Source organism: Bubalus bubalis, chromosome 17 (assembly GCF_019923935.1).
Source record: "Bubalus bubalis isolate 160015118507 breed Murrah chromosome 17, NDDB_SH_1, whole genome shotgun sequence".
Classification (NCBI taxonomy): domain Eukaryota; kingdom Metazoa; phylum Chordata; class Mammalia; order Artiodactyla; family Bovidae; genus Bubalus; species Bubalus bubalis.
Window position 1 is genome coordinate 6,122,990 of NC_059173.1, and position 19,666 is coordinate 6,142,655.

Here is a 19,666-nt window from a genome sequence, read left to right on the forward strand (position 1 = left end):
CATCATCACCTCCAGTTTTCAGATCAGGGAATAGGAGCACAGATGAATAAGGAGGAAATGTTGGGTGAGCATTTTTGAGGAACAAGAGTGAAAGGGAAAGATTGGGGTTGAAAGATCCCTTATACTAACATTTATAAACATGCTGTTTATGGAACCTGTTTTCCTTAAATATCCTATACACAGCCATATTGTTTATCTCTTCAACTGCCCCCTTCTATTTACAGATGTGGAGACTGGGGCTCAGAGAGAGTAAACAATTTGTGCAAGAAACATATCTGGTCAATATTGAAACAATGATTCAATTCAAGTCTTTGTGCTACCCTAAGCCTCTCTTTTGTGCAGAACACAGCCTTCTTTAAAGAAGGTTTGAAGAAGTCTGCCAGACATATCCTGGTACAGAATAACTGGGTCTCATGTGAGGTTTGGAATATAAACTTGGGAACCATGTCAGAGGTTCAAACCGCCCATTCACCTTCTAGTAAGAGCTAATGACAAAAGCTGTTGGTAGATGATTCTAGACAAAGCTTGGGGCTGTGATATGGTTGCATATTATTCTTGAGCATATAGGACATGCGTCATAACCTTCAGGTTGTATCATGGAGAGAAAATCAAGAGGATTTCTCAGAGTAGAGGCCACGGGCCAGAGCCACAAATGGGCTCCCCTCCACAATGTAAGCACTAAGACAAATATTTCAGAACCACGGACAGCTCCCTAGACGTAGGCTCACTAGGGCTCACCCTTGCATAGCTTACTGGCTTGTGGTAAATGTGCAGTGAATGATTGTTCAATTAATTTTAAAAGAAAAGGAAAGTAAGTAAGACCTTAGTGGACTTTTCTCCCCAGAGGGTCATAATTTCTCCTTTTGGTGGAAGGACATTTACAGAGGACTCAACCACCCACAAAGCCACACCATCAACCTCATAGCCTCAGTTCTTCCATGGGGCCTCAGCCTAGATAAAGATTTCCCACAAAGTGCTTGGCTTGGGTTTCCTCTGAAGCATTCCTGACCTCCAGAGAGTCTGGAACACCAAACCACCCTTTGAGGAAAGGTGGACCAACGATAATCTGTCATCCTTCGGATCCAGTCCATAAAAGGCAAATGTGGAGAAAACACCACCAGCTCTGTTAGCCTCCCCATGGGGGAAAGCAAGGTCCACAGGGAGACATCAATTTATCTTATATTAGGAACTGGGGAAATCCTAAATTATAACTATGACATTGTTAATGCCTACTTCTGGCATTTTGAGCTGTTTATTTGTGTATTTACTTAGTCAACTGTGCTGGGTCTCCATTGCTGCTCAGCTTTTCTCTAGTTGCAATGAGTGGCCTACTCTCTAGTTGTTGTGCATGGTCTTCTCACTGTAGGGGCTTCTCTTGTTGCAGAGCACAGGCTCTATAGTGCTCAGGCTTCAGTAGTTGTTGGGCACAGGAATAATTGCTTGGGTGGCATGTGGGATCATCCCAGACCAGGGGCTGAATCTGTGTCTCCTGCATTTATTATCACATTTTTTTAATGCATTTACCACTGAGCCACCAGGGAAGCCCCTACTGCCATTTTCTATTGATACTTTTCAAGCACACTTATAAACATAATCTCATTGGGTTGCTCAGTCACCCTGTGATTAAGATACCATTAACTCCATTTTGTAGATGAGTAATCTAAGGCTCAGAGCAGGGCACTAATGGGACACAAGTCACATAACCAGGAACTGGCAGAGCCTGGCTTCAAATCCAGATTTTTTGACTCAAGTCCATGATGTTTCTACCCTATTACATTGTCTTCGGTGGACCTCCTTGATCTTTGAGCCAGTAAAACCTGTAACTCTCAACCTAGGAGCAGGACACAGCTAAGTAAAACACAAGTCATTCAGTCATGTCAGACTCTTTGTGACCCCGTGGACTATACAGTCTGTGGTATTCTCCAGGCCAGAATACTGGAATGGGTAGCCTTTCCCTTCTCCAGGGGATCTTCCCAACCCAGGGATTGAACCCAGGTCTCCTGCATTGCAGGTGGATTCTTTACCAACTGAGCTATCAGGGAAGCCCCTAGGACACAGCTAACCTATTCCAGATGAAAGTTGGGACATTCCTTCTGGTCCTTGTGGGATACTGAATTATTTTTTCTCTCTTCATTATTCCATGATGCCTGGCAATAACCAGGCCAAATTTCATTGTTTTTTAACCATTCCTTCTTCCTTTCTGCTGTGATCATAGCTCAAAAATATGAAACCTAATTTTCTCAGGATGGCAAAAAGCCCCAGATAGGAAGGCTTTCATCTACAAGGCACTGTTGACAAAATGCCAGACCCACCTGCCCTTCTACTTTCTTTCCTGCTTGTGCACCAAGGTCTGGGTAAACCTGTAAATTCAGACTTTTGATCACACTCTCCAACCTACAACAGTAGACACACGTGCTGTACACTTATTATTTTCTGTATTCAATTTCTCCCTTCTCCTCTCCCTTACAAAACTCTAAGTCACTTTTGACTTGGAAAAAACTCTGCCTGAGCCTGATGCAATGGAATAAAATGGGCTTTGGAATCAGGTAGAGAAGGATTCAAAAATATGCTCATTTCTTCTAGCTCTGTGACCTTGGGCAAGCTTCTAAGGTTTAATTATCTCATTTGTAAACTGGAGATGACACCTATCTTTACCATGCCATAGAAACTAGCAATGATGTACATATACATCACAGAATCTCTAGTAATAATAAATTTAACATTAATAATAAAAATAATAATTACTAACTCATTAAATGCTCACCATTTACCAGGCACTATTTTAAATGTTTTATATATAATAATTAAGTCCTCATAAAAACTCCATGTAGTTATACTAGAAATACCTCCACTTTCTCATAAGGAAACTGAGGCATATGGAAGTTAAATAGCAAGCATAAAACTACACACCTACTAATTTTCAGTGCTTGTAAAGAGTAGGTGTTACAAACAGCAACTCTATATCCCACTTCTCCCTCAACTTCCATCATGCAATTCCTTTCTTCCACTGTCAAGGATCGATTACAGTTTGTCCTCCTAAATACTGTGAGTTCTGTTTTCCTCATCCATAAAATAGGTATCATTACTTACTTTTAGGAATGCACTGAAGACCCAATAGTATAAACGGGAAAGTGCACCACATATAAAATATGTTTAATATTTGTCAAAAACTAATCATACTCACTACCCCATACATACTACTCACAATACTAACATCAGAGGTAAGGAGCAGCAGCTGCATTTTGCTGGAGCAGCCATGAAGAGAGACCCCACGTCCAAGGTAAGAGAAACCCAAGTAAGACGGTAGGCACTGAGAGAGGGGATCAGAGGGCAGACAGACTGCAACTACAATCACAGACAACTAGCCAATCTTATCACGTGGACCACAGCCTTGTCTAACTCAATGAAACTAAGCCATGTCGTGTGGGGCCACCCAAGACAGCTGGGTCATGGTGGACAGGTCTGACAGAATGTTGTCCACTGGAGAAGGGAATGGCAAACCACTTCAGTATTCTTGCCTTGAGAACCCCATGAACAGTATGAAAAGGCAAAAAGATAGGATGGTGAAAGATGAACTCCCCAGGTTGGTAGGTGCCCAATATGCTACTGGAGATCAGTGGAGAAATAACTCCAGAAAGAATGAAGGGATGGAGCCAAAGCAAAAATAATACCCAGTTGGGAATGTGACTGGTGATGGAAGCAGGCTTCCATGCTGTAAAGAGCAATATTGCATAGGAACCTGGAATGTTAGGTCCATGAATCAAAGCTAATTGGAAGTGGTCAAACAGGAGATGGCTAGAGTGAACATCAACTTTCTAGGAATCAGTGAACTAAAATGGACTGGAATTGGTGAATTTAACTCAGATGACCATTATATCTACTACTATGGGCAGGAATCCCTTAGAAGAAATGGAATAGCCATCATAGTCAACAAAAGAGTCCAAAATGCAATACTTGGATGCAATCTCAAAAACGACAGAATGATCTCTCTTTGTTTCCAAGGCAAACCATTCAATATCACGGTAATCCAAGTCTATTCCCCAACCAGTAATGCTGAAGAAGCTGAAGTTGAATGGCTCTAAGAAGACCTTCTAGTACTAACACCCAAAAAAGATGTATTTTTCATTATAGGGGGCTGGAATGCAAAAGTAGGAAGTCAAGAAACACCTGAAGTAACAGGCAAATTTGGCCTTGGAGTACAGAATGCAGCAGGGCAAAGGCAAATAGAGTTCTGCCAAGAGAACACACTGGTCATAGCAAACACCCTCTTCCAACAACACAAGAGAAGACTCATGGACATCACCAGATGGTCAACACCGAAATCAGATTGATTATATTCTTTGCAGCCAAAGATGGAGAAGCTCTATTCAGTCAGCAAAAACAAGACTGGGAGCTGACTGTGGCTCAGATCATGAACTCTTTATTGCCAAATTCAAACTGAAATTGAAGAAAGTGGAGAAAACCACTAGACCATTCAGGTATTACCCAAATCAAATCCCTTATGATTATATAGTGGAAGCGAGAAATAGATTTAAGGGACTAGATCTGATAGACAGAGTGCCTGATGAACTATGGGATGGAGGTTCATGACATTGTACAGGAGACAGAAATCAAGACCATCCCCAAGAAAAAGAAATGCAAAAAAGCAAAATGGCTGTCTGAGGAGGCCTTACAAATAGCTGTGAAAAGAAAGGAAGCAAAAAGCAAAGGAGAAAAGGAAAGATATACCCATTTGAATGCAGAGTTCCAAAGAATAGCAAGGAGAGATAAGAAAGCCTTTCTCAGTGATCAATGCAAAGAAATAGAGGAAAACAATAGAATGGGAAAGACTAGAGATCTCTTCAAGAAAATTAGAGATACCAAGGGAACATTTCATGCAAAGATGGGCACAATAAAGGACAGAAATGGTAGGGACATTACAGAAGAAGAAGATATTAAGAAGAGATGGCAAGAATACACAGAAGAACTGTACAAAAAAAGATCTTCACGACCCAGATAATCACGATGGTGTGATCACTCACCTAGAGCCAGACATCCTGGAATGTGAAGTCAAGTGGGCCTTAAGAAGCATCACTTTGAACAAAGCTAGAGGAGGTGATGGAATACCAGTTGAGCTATTTCAAATCCTGAAAGATGATGCTGTGAAAGTGCTGCACTCAATATGCCAGCAAATTTGGAAAACTCAGCAGTGGCCAGAGGACTGGAAAAGGTCAGTTTTCATTCCAATCCCAAAGAAAGGCAATGCCAAAGAATGCTCAAACTACCACACAATTGCACTCATCTCACACACTAGTAAAGTAATGCTCAAAATTCTCCAAGCCAGGCTTCAGCAATATGTGAACTGTGAACTTCCAGATGTTCAAGCTGGTTTTAGAAAAGGCAGAGGAACCAGAGATCAAATTGCCAACATCCGCTGGATCATGGAAAAAGCAAGAGAGTTCCAGAAAAACATCTATTTCTGCTTTATTGACTATGCCAAAGCCTTTGACTGTGTGGATCACAAAAAACTGTGGAAAATTCTGAAAGAGATGGGAATACCAGACCACCTGACCTGTATCTTGAGAAACCTGTATGAATGTCAGGAAGAAGCAGTTAGAACTGGACATGGAACAACACATTGGTTCCAAATAGGAAAAGGAGTACGTCAAGGCTGTAAGTTGTCACCCTGCTTATTTAACTTATATACAGAGTACATCATGAGAAACACTGGGCTGGAAGAAGCACAAGCTGGAATCAAGATTGCTGGGAGAAATAGCAATAACCTCAGATATGCAGATGACACCACCCTTATGGCAGAAAGTGAAGAACTAAAGAGCCTCTTGATGAAAGTGAATGTGGAGAGTGAAAAAGTTGGCTTAAAGCTCAACATTCAGAAAACGAAGATCACGGCATCTGGTCCCATCACTTCATGGGAAATAGATGGGGAAACAGTGGAAACAGTGTCAGACTTTATTTTTTTCAGCTCCAAAATCACTGCAAATGGTGATTGCAGCCATGAAATTAAAAGATGCTTATTCCTTGGAAGGAAAGTTATGACCAACCTAGACAGCATATTAAAAAGCAGAGATATTACGTTGCCAACAAAGGTCCATCTAGTCAAGGTTATGGTTTTTCCAGTGGTCATGTATGGATGTGAGAGTTTGACTATAAAGAAAGCTGAGTGCCGAAGAATTGATGCTTTTGAACTGTGGTGTTGGAGAAGACTCTTGAGAGTCCCTTGGCCTGCAAGGTGATCCAACCAGTCCATCCTAAAGGAGATCAGTCCTGGGTGTTCATTGGAAGGACTGATGTTGAAGCTGAAATTCCAATACTTTGGCCACCTGATGCAAAGAACTGACTCATTTGAAAAGACCTTGATGCTGGGAAAAATTGAGGGCAGGAGGAGAAGGGGACAACAGAGGATGAGATGGTTGGATGCCATCACCGACTCGATGGACATGGGTTTGGGTGAACTCCAGGAGTTGGTGATGGACGTCAGGGAGGCCTGGCGTGCTGCGGTTCATGGGGTCACAAAGAGTCAGACACGACTGAGCAACTGAACTGAACTGAACTGAATCATACTCACTTGTGTTTTGTTCCACCTCACTCTACTTCTGGAAATCTAGTTCTGTTCTCACCATACCATACTTGCTCTGAAAATAATGGTGAATGATATAATTGCTATGTCTGAGAGCCTATTCCAGTTCTATCAGAGGTAGAGACCATGGACCAGAGCTACAGATAGACTCCCCTCCCCAATATGATGTGCTTCAAGGATGTGCTTAGTCACTCAGTCATGTCTGACTCTTTGTGACTCCATGGACTGTAGCCTGTCCATGGGGATTCTTCAGGTGAGAATGGGTAGCCTTTCATTTCTCCAGGGGATCTTCCCAACCCAGGGATTGAACCCAGGTCTCCTGCATATCAGGAAGATTCTTTACCATCTGAGCCACCAGGGAAGTCCAAGAATACTGGAGTGGGTAGCCTATCCTCCAGAGAATCTTTCTGACCCTTGAATCGAACCGGGGTCTCCTGCATTGCAGGTGGATTCTTTACCATCTGAGCTACAAGGGAAACCCAGGCAATTTCAGCACCACAGACAGCTCCTAGGAGGCCCTGCTACTGTGTGACCAACACACCTAAACCCTTCTCCTTCCTGGCTCCCAGAATCTTGCCTTCTCTGTTTTCTCCTTCTCTCTGACCTCCCTTCCCAATTCTGCATGTTTTTACCCAAGATTAAGTTCTGACTTCTTGACTTGCTTCTCTCTTGCCTCCAGCCCTGAGCTCCATGATCCAGTTCTGTGGGGAGGACTCTCATTTTAGTTTGAGTTCTCCCATAAGCAGAAAGTTTTGAGTGTAAGCAAGAAACAATGGGAAGAAGTAGGCAGAAGTGAAACAGGGAAGGAAAGGCAGCCGACCAAAGGTACAAAGTCAAGCCAGACACCACTACGGGCTGCGGCTGATGCTAAGCCCCTTCAGTCATGTCCAATTCTGTGCGACCCCATAGACGGCAGCCCACCAGGCTCCCCCGTCCCTGGGTTTCTCCAGGCAAGAACACTGGAGTGGGTTGCCATTTCCTTCTCCAATGCATGAAAGTGAAAAGTGAAAGTGAAGTCGCTCAGTCGTGTCCGACTCTTCGCGACCCCATGTACTGCAGCCCACCAGGCTCCTCTGTCCATGGGATTTTCCAAGCAAGAGTACTGGAGTGGGGTGCCATTTCCTTCTCCAATGCATGAAAGTGAAAAGTGAAAGTGAAGTCGCTCAGTCGTGTCCGACTCTTTGCGACCCCATGGACTCCAGCCCTCCAGGCTCCCCCGTCCATGGGATTTTCCAGGCACGAGTGACCACTATGGGCAGCTAGAGCCAGACCCCACTGGAGAAGTAGTGTAGAAACGCTCTACAGGGTTATCCCACTTGAGGAACCAGGGGGCTGAGACAATTTATTCATGAACTCCCTCCAATCATCAGTTGAAAGTTACTCCTGGATTGTTAATTCTCAGACACATTTAGCTTACTTGCCTGCAAGCAGAGCAGGCTCCAGCCAACAGCGACAGCCTTAGGCTGTGGGCGTTCATCCCAGCCAGCTCTATAAAGGTAAGTCTATGGGGATGTGAGTAAGGACACCAACAGTGTCTACTATAACCCTCATATTTTCATCTCCATCTACATACCCTCTCCCAAGGGTTTTACTTGGGAGAGTCTGGTCCCAGGACACTGAGACGCCTCTCTGGAGAGGTTGTGATGGAGTGTAGAATGGCCAGCATACAATGCCAGAACACTGTAGATCCTCCAGTGGCGTCTGAGGGAGTGTGGGCAGGAGGGGAGCAGCTCAGGCTCCCTTGGTCTCTGCAGCCCCGCATGCCTGCTTCCTCACCTGAGTATCACATACTATCAGTGTCACATGTATCTTGAAAGATGCTTACATATCTTAGCACAGGAAATTGTTCTAAATGGGGACTGGGAGCCTTTTTGTATGTACTTAGTCTCGTGTTGAACATCATATCAAAGGGAAAGACACAGAGGCCCAAGGAGATTATAGGACTTGCTCGAGCTCGCGAAAAAAAGATCACAGCAGTGCAAGAATGCAAGCCCAGTGGTCCTGCCTCCTGGCCCAGTGCTCTGTCTTAAGCTGCCTGCACCCCCATTCCCAGGACCTTGCACAGTAGCAGCCACTAGCCCCAGAGAAATCAGATCCCCAGTCCAATCACTGGGGTCTCCATGGAAGGCCCACCCGTAGTCCCTCTCCCAAGAGACATGACGAGGGGAGAAGCCTGGCTGGGAAGAAATGGCAATTTCCTGTAAGTCCATGAAGGGATGAAAAATAGTGCCAAGATAAAATATGCCCCATCTCCAACTCAGCTTGGATGCAAGCCCAGGACATGTGGTATGCGGGCACTGGGCTGAGGTATATGGATGGGTAAGGGGAGGGGGGAAGGGCAGGCAGCAGAGAAGGTGGGAGGAGGGAAAAGTTCTCCAAGTCACCAAGATGTTTGAAAGTGAGATCCAACACCTTTGATGAGTGTAAGAAAGCCCTGGTTCCACTCTGAGCTCTGGCAGATGGAATGGACCTGTCTCAATCACTGCAGCATCCCTACTGCCTCAAATGATGCCTGGTGCAACATATATACTCCATAAATTCCAGCTGAATGGAAAAACTTGGAGCCCCACAGTCCCTGAACTGGAAATCCTAGATGACACCTCATCTGTCTGGGCCTTTGTTTCACCATCTGCAAATCTACCTGCCAGATAACTGGTTAAAAAATTAACTAGAGCAAGTATCAGTTGAACTTAAACACCTAGACTCTAGAGTCAGAAGCCTTGTGCTTAAATCCCCTCTGCTGCTGCTGCTGCTGCTAAGTCGCTTCAGTCGTGTCCGACTCTGTGCGACCCCATAGACGGCAGCCCACCAGGCTCCGCCGTCCCTAGGATTCTCCAGGCAAGAACACTGGAGTGGGTTGCCATTTCCTTCTCCAATGCATGAAAGTGAAAAGTGAAAGTGAAGTCGCTCAGTCGTGTCCGACTCTTAGCGACCCCATGGACTGCAGCCTACCAGGTTCCTCCATCCATGGGATTTTCCAGGCAAGAGTACTGGAGTGGGGTGCCATTGCCTTCTCCTAATCCCCTCTCTACTCCCTTCTAAAAATGGAAAAGTTTTGCACACAATTAACCTGTGTAAGAATCTTTAACATGTTGACTATCAGTTGACTTTTCAGTCACTCACACTTTAGTATGAATGAAGAGCCCATATGCAGGCTTTTTAAGAGCTGATGAAGGGACTTGCGATTTGTTGAGTGTCTACCATATGCCATACACTCTACATGTAAAAGCACTTTGCATGTAAAAGTGTATTTGATTTTTCACAACAACTTTGCAGGAATCAAAGCAGAGAAGGAAAGCGCATAAAGCCCACAGCTTGGTAGGTGGCCAAGTCATGATTTAACCCAATGTCTGTGTAAGTCCAGACCCTGGATTTCTTTTTTTTTTTTTAATATTTATTTATTTATCTGGCTGTGTCAGGTCTGAGTTGCAGCACACAGGGTCTCCGATCTTCATTGCAGCTTGTAGGATCTTTCTTTGTGGCACGCAAACTCTCTAGCTGTGGCCCGCAGGCTCAGGAGTTGGGGCACATGGGCTTAGTTTGCTCCATGGCCCGTGGGATCTTAATTCCCTGACCAGGGATCGACCCCATGTTCCCTGCATTGAAAGGCAGATTCTTAGCCATTGGACCACCAGGGAAGTCCCAGACCCTGGATTCTTAATACTGCAATACCTTCAGATCAAAATTGCATATATGCCATGAAAACTAGCTTAGAATTTATCCTGTAGTTCAGTGCTTCTCAGACTTTATTGTGCACAGGAATCAGATTCCTTAAACAGTAGGTCCTGGGGTAAAAGGTCCAAAAATCTACATTTCTAACTAGCTCCCCGGGGCAGGTGAAGCTGCTGATTCACACTGAGTGGTGAAGTTCTAAGCATGGGGACCATGATGACGGTTTTTAAGCAGGAACGTGATAGAGTCAGATCAAGCCTGCAGGAGCTTGTCTGGCTACTGTCTGAGGGCGAATTAGAGCAGGTGAGGTTAAAGGTGGGTGTTGATGCCCTAAGGTTCCTTCAAGCTCAAACACCTCACGATTTGATTCTAAGAGATGGTGTAAGCCTCTTAGGGAAACTGAAGAATGGGGGAACCTTCCCACTCCACCCGCTCCCCAGGCCCAGAAAGAACATCAGCTTTGAGGCAGCTTCTGCTTAAAAATGATGCTCTGAGCAGCCACTCAGTATTCCAGGGACCACACTGGATTCAATACATCAGAGGTTGAAGGATCATATAGCCCCATTAGCTGCAAAGTTTAATTTCCCTTCGGGGCTGGTGGTTACAATGAAACTACAGCAGCAATTACAACTTCCCCTTCACCGACAACCTGCTTAGATCAATAACGGCCGCGTCGCAGGCATCAGCCTCATTCGTCAGGAGACTCTGGGCCACCCAAGGCCTATCACTGCCCACCACACACCCTCCCTCGGGGTGTGATGGGTGACAGAGCACAGGGACCCCTTCCAAGATGCCAAGACTCCCTCCCTGATTTTGCAGAGTGGGGGAGCCCGAGGCCAAGAGAGTGAGAAACCACATTAATTAATTAATCCACCGTATAGTTAATAAGTGTCAACCGTTCTAGGCCCTGAGGGCACCACTGCGCACGAGACAGATGTGGTCCTCGTCTTCAAAAGGAGACCGAGGTAAACAAGGGAATGAACAAGTGCAAAAACTGAAGAGTGGGATGCATGCCTGGTTGGGTCAAGGATGGGACTGTGGTGACTTTGGAGCAGGGCCCTAGGCAAGCCAAGGAGTGAGCTGTCTGCAGATCTGGGAAGGGCGTTCCAGGAAGGGGAGAAGTCAGGTGCAAGGGTCCTGCAGTGGGAACATATGCAACTGGGAAAGCACAGAAAGGAAGTCAGAATGGAGCTTCAGGAGGAAGGGGAGAGAGGCTGAAGATAGGCCAGAGAGGTGGCAGGGCTCAGCAAGGACCCTGGATTTCATTCCGGGCACAGCAGGATCCAAGGGGGGGTTCTGCAAAGGAATGGCTTAGGTGAGGCCTCATGTGGAGCCCAGCCAACCTGAGATAGAACCAACATCTCCCAAAGCCTTAGATCAGGGTTCTCGTCCCCCAGGCCATGCTGGGCTCTGTTTTGCAGAAACATCACCCAAAGTCAAAGGTGCTCTGGTCATTCATGGACTCACAGTCAGACGTTTGGAGTCAGCAGTTACTGCCCCAGGGTCTGGGGTGGGCCAAACAGACCTTGTGAAACCTTCAATGTCTTCAGGACATGAACTAGAGTCTTCAGAATCCATACCCGCTGTGGTTTAGCATGGTCATCATTTTCTAAGGCTGTCCCTTCCCTCATCAGAACCTCACAGCAAGCCTAGGACGCCAGGGGCCGGGGGGAGTGTTTCATTTCGACAAAAGAAGAAGCACGAGGCCAGGGCAGCTGCAGAGGTATCGCTGCCCACCTGGAGGCTGGTCTTGAACAGTCTCCTCTGTCCCACAGCCCTGGTTTCTCCATCTACACCCAGCTAAAGCCCAGCCCACCAACGCACTGCCAGGATTTCCCTGAGGTTGGAGCCAGCTCCTCTCTCGTCTCTTCCTCGGTGTCTTCCTTCTCTTTGCAACACTGCCATTCCTCCCTTGATGGATTAATACAACCATTATCAAACTCCTGCTCTAGGCTGGGCAGTAGGAAACTGCTAAACAGAGCACAAGAAAAGATTAGAGGGGAAAAAGGAAAGATCAGGGGAGGGGGGGTGGGGGGGGGTGGCAAAGAACACAGAGCAAAGGAAGCCAAAGGTCAAATCAAATGATGTCCTATTTGTCCCAGGCATTATCGCCTCTGGGCTTTATTAGCAATGCCTTTCCTGCACTGATACATTAACCCAGCTTTTTGGTAGTCTCCTGAGGGCAAGCTCAGTCTCAGTCTGAGATGCAGTGCCGACTGGAGCGTCCTGCACAGACTGACTGTTCAAATGCAGCACAGTGTGCCTGCTGAAAGCGCACACCCTGGGGCCGTTTACCAGGGTATAACTCCCAGCTTCAAGAGGTACCCGCTGTGTGACACTGGGCAGTTGGCTTAACCTCTCTGGGCATCAGGGTCTTCACCTCAGAAATGGGGATTTGTCTAGGGTCTCTCTCAATGCATATCGGTAAGACTCGGCAGAAAGTGCTGCGTGGAGGACGATTTCAATTGCAAGGAAACTGTTACCTGGTCGCTCTGTTGCCCTAAGCAATCCTGTCCTCTCCCCAAGCTTTGGCTTCCCCTTTCGTTCGTCCTCATGGGACAACAGTCTAGGTGGGGCGTGGTGGCCAGAAACAAGGGCAGCTGCAGCCTCCCACAAGGCTTGGCAGGAAGGCAGGAGTCAGGGGACATGCAAGGCAGCCCCCACTGCTCCGCTGGTCCTGGACCAACAGGGCTCTTTCCTGGCAAGCTGGATGGAACCTGAGAGCCAGCTCAGGAGGGGGATTTGGGGAGGAGTGTGTGGCCTGGGGAGAGGGATTAGGCAGGCAGCACCATACTGACAGGCCCAGGTGGTTGTGATAAGACAGGAATGGAGCCATTCTCTGCCGTGAAATACGGCCCCCAGCCAATGTAAACGCCTTGGCAGAATTAATGCACAGCACTTTGATCCCTAGTTCATCTGCCAGGTGGAGGCATATGTGGGAGAAAGGCAGGGCCTGTGAATGGATTCCTAACACCTTCCAAATTCCCAGGAAACCGAGGGCACATTTCCTACTTCGCGGAAGAAAAACCCACTCTCACAGAGAAACCACAAGTGGGCAGAACTCTGCCCTTACCCGGCTCAGTGGGGAGGATGTGGGGTGAGAGTCAGCAGGGCACTTCGTGCTGTGGGGGAGCCTCGACATGTCACCTCCAAGGATCCTCTCCCTGACTCAGAGGGAGGGTGAAGTCCATTCTGCAGATGGGAAAGTTGAGGATATCAGTATTACACAGCAGAACAGAATTTGAGCTGAGGTTTTTCTCCACCTCAAATGAAGTGAAGTGAAAGTGAAAGTCACTCAGTCGTGTCCAGCTCTTTGCGACTCTGTGGACTATCCAGTCCATGGAATTCCCTAGGCCAGAATACCGGAGTGGGTAGCCTTTCCCTTCTCCAGGGGATCTTCCCAACCTAGGGATCGAACCCAGGTCTCCCGTGTTGCAGGCAGATTCTTTACCAGCTGAGCCACAAGGGAAGCCTGCCTCTAACGAGAAATTCAGGAAGGAAGGGACATTAGAGTCTATGCAACTTAACCTCCCATTCCAAGGTGAGAATCCTGCAACCAGGCATCTTTCTGCAAAGATTTGCATGCCTCTGCTGAAGGTGGCTAGTTCACTCCTGGCAACACAGCTGAAGTCAGATCTCTTGCCAGTCCTGGTGGTCCTTACCTATTTATTTATCAAACATTTACTGAAAAATGAGGGGGAGGAGGAAAAGAAGTTTATGGAAGCAGGCCTTTCTTGATCAGTGAAGTCATTCGGCTAAAGAGGAAGAGAGTAAATATAAGCATTATAACTACACCCAGAATTTGGGATCAGGTCTGGGATAGACCCTTTTTAAAAAAAATTTTTTTAATTTATTTATTTATTTTAATTGGAGGCTAATTATCTTATAATAGTGTGGTGGTTTTCACCATACATTGACACGAATCAGCCATGGGTGTACATGTGTCCCAGACCCTTTTTAGCTGAGTGACATTCACTCTTTACCTCTTTGAGTCTCGGTTTTCTTCTCCTTAAAGTGGGCATAATGTATCCACCCAAAAGATAATTGCAATGTCCACAGAAGAATGGATAAACAAACTATGATGTATCTGTACAATGGAACACTACTCAGCAATAAAAAAGAGTGAACTATTTACTGATACAGACAATAATGCGGAAACATCACAAAAGCATTACAAGAAGTAGAACAAGCTAACGACACAAGGCTACATACGGTGTGGTCCCAGTGTATGATGCTCTGGAATAGACAAAACCACGGGGCTGGTCATCTAATCGGTCCTGTCTGGGAGCTGAGTCTGGGAGCAGGGAATTGACCATGCTACGAGAGAATTTGGGGGACAGGCGAGAAAAACAGTCTATATCTTGATAGTGTTGGCAGTTATACTACGTTATACATCTGTCAAGGTTCAACAAACTGCACACTTTTAGAAGGGTAAATTGTTCTACAGATAAGTCATACCTCAATAAGCATGGCTTTAAAGGGAAACGATGATGATTTAGTATTTACTGAAGTAAGTGGGGCTTCCCTCATAGCTCAGTTGGTAAAGAATCTGCCTGCAATGCAGGAGACCCCGGTTCGATTCCTGAGTTGGGAAGATCTGCTAGAGAGGGGATAGGCTGCCCACTCCAGTATTCTTGGGCTTCCCTTGTGGCTCAGCTGGTAAAGAATCTGTCCGCAATGCAGAAGACCTGGGTTCAATCCCTGGGTTGGGAAGATCCCCTGGAGAAGGGAAAGGCTCCAGTATTCTGGCCTGGAGAATTCCATGGACTGTATAGTCCATGAGGTCACAAAGAGTCGGACACAACTGAGTGACTTCCACTTTCACTACTAAAGTGAGTGAGTGATGCATGTTGCTTGTTGTTCAGCCGCTAAGTCATGTCTGACTCTTTGCAACCCTGGGTAGCCCACCAGGCTCCTCTGTCCTCCACTATCTTCAAATGCATGTTCATTGAATCAATGATGCCATCTAACCATCTCTTCCTCTGACACCCCCTTTTTCTTTTGCCTTCAATCCTTCCCAGCACCAGGGTCTTTTCCAATGAGTCAGCTCTTAGCATCGGGTGGCCAAAGTATTGGAGCTTCAGCTTCAGCACCAGTCCTTCCAATGAATATTCTGAGTTGATTTCGTTTAGGACTGACTGGTTTGATCTCCATGCAGTCCAGGGGACTCTCAAGAGTCTTCTGCAGACAATTAAGTGTAGATTTCTTTTGCCTCGCGGCCGTAGTAAAACAGGTAGAGCTAGGTTGCTATATCCCACTCCACCAGTAGGTGTCGCTAACACAGTATGCTGTTCTACAGTTTGACAGACCCATTCACTCACTTTTAGCCCCAAATAAGATAAAACTACCTTCCAATTGTAACGTGAACAATTTGTATTGCAAGGCTGTCTGCATGCCTCTGATAAACTGCCTGTAGATGGTAAGTTAGGTCCTCTCCCCCATCCAGATGAATGATGTAATAGAATTGGTCCCATTCCATGCCCCAAGCAGCGGAGGTGAGACCCAAGACAGCACTGGGCAGGATGACATTTGAAGTGCTTTTCTGGCTACCCCCACTGAGCATGGATTGATATTTCTTGAAATCTTCCAGTCCACAATTGAATGCAGCTCCTTGGAATGCTGAGGTCTCGCCAGACCTGTAGGCAGCGGCAAACTTTGAGCTTATGTGGACATACTCCCCTGCCAAACCCCTCACGGCTGTGCTTCTTCCAATAACAATATTTTCTCTGCTCCCTCTGAAGAGAAAGTCATGTGTTAAATGGAAGATTTGCTTGAGTGAGTCACTGGGAACCTAAGCAAAATCATATTAAGGAAGTAATATTTATTATATCCATAAAGCAACCCGCACAGCCGATGTGCGGGGGCCAGATGGGAGGCCCAGATATGCAGGGAGCCAAATCAAGCCTGTCAAAAGGGGAGCCTTGGCCTGTGAGTTAAAGCCCTTCAGCTAGGGAGGAATTGGAGGTGGATGCAGTCAACAGAGGGGTCCTCCGGTGGCCTCAGAGGTGGGGGCTCCCAGACGAAGGTGAAGGGGTCAAGGGTTCCCTGCAATGACAGTGACTGGTGAGATGGTTCAGGATAAAAGAGGGGAGAGGTGGCGTGAAGCCCAAAAACGAGAGTGGCCAGGTCTGCATGACATGCATAATAAGAACCAGGGCTGGGGGGTAGAGAGATGGAAGGAAGAATGGAAAGGGCGGCAGAAGGAAGAAGACCCCTGGGGACAATTGTTTGAGTCACTGCTTGTTCAAGGATGCTCAGCCAATGGGACAGGTAGGGCCTGAAATCCAATTTACAGTGTAGCTCGAAGCTGTTTATCTTGGGCAGAAGTAGGCTGTATCGGGAGGAGGAGCCCTTCACTCATTTGCACAGAGGTGCCAAGTGGATGAACCACAGTCCTAGACGGAAGGATGAAAGGAAGGTAAGAGAGAGGAGGGATCTTTTCACTCTGCATCTCTCTAAGATGATCCACATAGTCTCAAGATGAACATTCTTTTCAGTTGAATTCTCCTTGGTCCATGCTAATCCCACTGATAAATCAAAGCCCAGCTCAGTCATCACCAACTCCCAGGAGCCTTCCCAGTTGTTCACATCTTCCAAAGGCAGCTCCTGATTCCTGCTGAGCAAACTGAAATTTCATCTATAAGCCGAGTCAACCTTGAGCACGGCTGAGGTGACTTCATGGCTGATGTGACTTCATCGCTATTGGTGTCAACGGCCCTTTTGATGGCACCTCTCTCCGTATCCAGAGCTCACTGAGCTCAAACTACCCTAGTCTTGGGTGCAAAGAATTAAATGCTCCCCTTTTATTACTCTTTATACTCCTGTTTTGATGAAGACCACACGGTGGCAATTCAGATGCCAGACGAGTGGACAGGGAAATTGTGAGCCCTGACCTGGGCAATGCACGGCAAACATCTGTTATTCTTGACTAACATCCACTCCCCTGGCCTCTGGGAACAAGGTGCTTATACCCCTTTAGGCACTCGCCCTTCCTCCAGTCTCAGTCCTTGGGGCTCTAGTTGCACAAATCCCTCTCCCTGGTTGGCTTAGGAATGGGCACGTGACTCAATCCACCGAATGAGAGCCAGTCCTTTGACTTTTGCTGCAACTTAAAGGGAACACTTTCTGGGAATGGGTTGGGGCAAAAAATAGATGGAGTTGCAGGCACTGCTGGTCATCTTACCACCCCAGAGAGAAATCCTTTCCCCAAAAATGGAGTCAACTCAGAGAACAGCCAAGCCAAAGAGAGGAAAACACAAATATTCTTGATATCACTTGAGCAGCTGGAACCAGCCATACCTGAATCTGGTGCCCCTTTCATTCCTTTCATATAAACCAACACATTCCTTTTCTAGATGAGTACAATTTCATTTGGATTCCTGGCATTTGTTACTTAAAGAGCCCTGATCAATAAGGGAAGCTTCCCAAATCTGCTGCTGCTGTTGCGGCTAAGTCGCTTCAGTCGCGTCCAACTCTGTGCGACCCCATAGATGGCAGCCCACCAGGCTCCCCCGTCCCTGGGATTCTCCAGGCAAGAACACTGGAGTGGGTTGCCATTTCCTTCTCCAATGCATGAAAGTGAAAAGTCAAAGTGAAGTCGCTCAGTCATGTCTGACTCTTAGCGACCCCATGGACTGCAGCCCACCAGGCTCCTTTATCCATAGGATTTTCCAGCCAAGAGTACTGGAGTGGGGTGCCATCACCTTCTCCGTCCCAAATCTAGTTCTTTGTAAATCATCTCTGAAATACAGAAATGTGGGACTTTGAGCTGGAGGTTCTTAGATCTGAGATTTTACTCTAGTTCTTAGATTAAGCAGATAGGTGATCCTAGGACACTCATTTCCCACCTTACCAGGACTAATTTTTTCATATATGAAAGAAAACCTGTCTTTTGTTTGGTTAAATTTTTCTCTTTTTAAACAAAATGTGTTCTTTAAACTTTTGTGCAGAACGGTGATTTCTTTGGGTATAGGAGGACAACACTGCCGTGAACACGTTTCATCCATAATCTACTCCCTGTAGTCTCTGGACTACTTCTAACTATTGGACACGGCAATCTTCCCCATCCTGTAAGAAGCAGGGCTTCAAGAGATGGGTGTCCACAGTAACAGAAAGTTCCTACAACTTTGGCACCAGGCAGACACTGGCTCAAATCCCAGGGTGCCTGCTCAAGGCATGAGAGCCTTGACAAGCTCCATCACTCCTCAGAATGCCAGCTTCCTCCTCGTGGAATGGGGACCCTTGCCTAATCTTCACAGACAAGAGACTACACTAAATGCTTTCTGCGTATCTGTACCCTTTACCTTCACAATGCCCTTTTGAGGGCCTACTATCATCTCCATTTTGCAGAAGACAAAACCCAGCTGCTGAGAGGTTAAGGCTCACACATAAAGTCAAGTCCTGAGCGAGGATTTGAATCCACATCTGCTTGAAACCAGAGCTGTGCACAGATCTAAGACACAACCCAACACAGAGTTGACACTCAGAACAAGTAGACATAAACGCACTATTGTCTGGCAGAATTCCCTACAAGGATGAAAATACTTTACTGCTGATCTACCCACTACAGTAGCCTGCGCATGGCACCTAACACTGCGGATTTTTAAATTTTATTTAATTTAAATGTAAAGAGCCACACGTGGCTAGTGGCTAGCATATTGGACAGCATGAGACTAGACACTGTGCTCCCTGAGGGAAAGATGGAATATGTTTGTAAGATAAATATATCTGGGGTCCGGCTGATCTGTGTTCAAATCCCAGTTGGCCGCTGACTGGCATTTCGAGTTTACCCAGCAATTTCAATTTCTAGTGACAAAAACTCGACCTCCTAGGATCGTCATGACAGGCGCTCACTCACATGTTCATTCGACAACAGTCAGCCCCTCCTGCAGCTGGGGCCCTTTGCTAATGTCAGGAATCTCGTGAAGAACAGAACAGAAAAGAATCCAGCTCTCGAAAAAAAAAGTCCAACTTCAGCACACTCTAAGTGCAAATACAAATCACGCACTTGAGGCAGGGAGCACAGCCCTGGCACACAACACCCGCATGCTCGAGAGAGGGGAGTTGATTTCAAGCAGCGGGCATCGTAAACTTAACACAGTGTCATATGTCAATTATATCTCAGTAAAGCTGGGGATGGGGAGTAGGAAAGTTAAAAAAAAAAAGAAGAAAAAGAAGCAGACGTCTTCTGGAAGAGACTTGGCAATGTCTCCAGAGCATTTTGTGTTAACTCAAGGAAGTTGGGAGGGTTATGTAAATGGGCCTGTTGAATAAAGAATATTCCTAGGTAAAATCATTATGCAGAACGTTTTCCCCTTTGCATAAGGTGGCAAAAATTATCTCCCCGGTGCCAATTATGTGCTTGTTAGCACTGACATTCTCAGAGTCATTACACTGAATGGGTGCCGTTTATGTAAG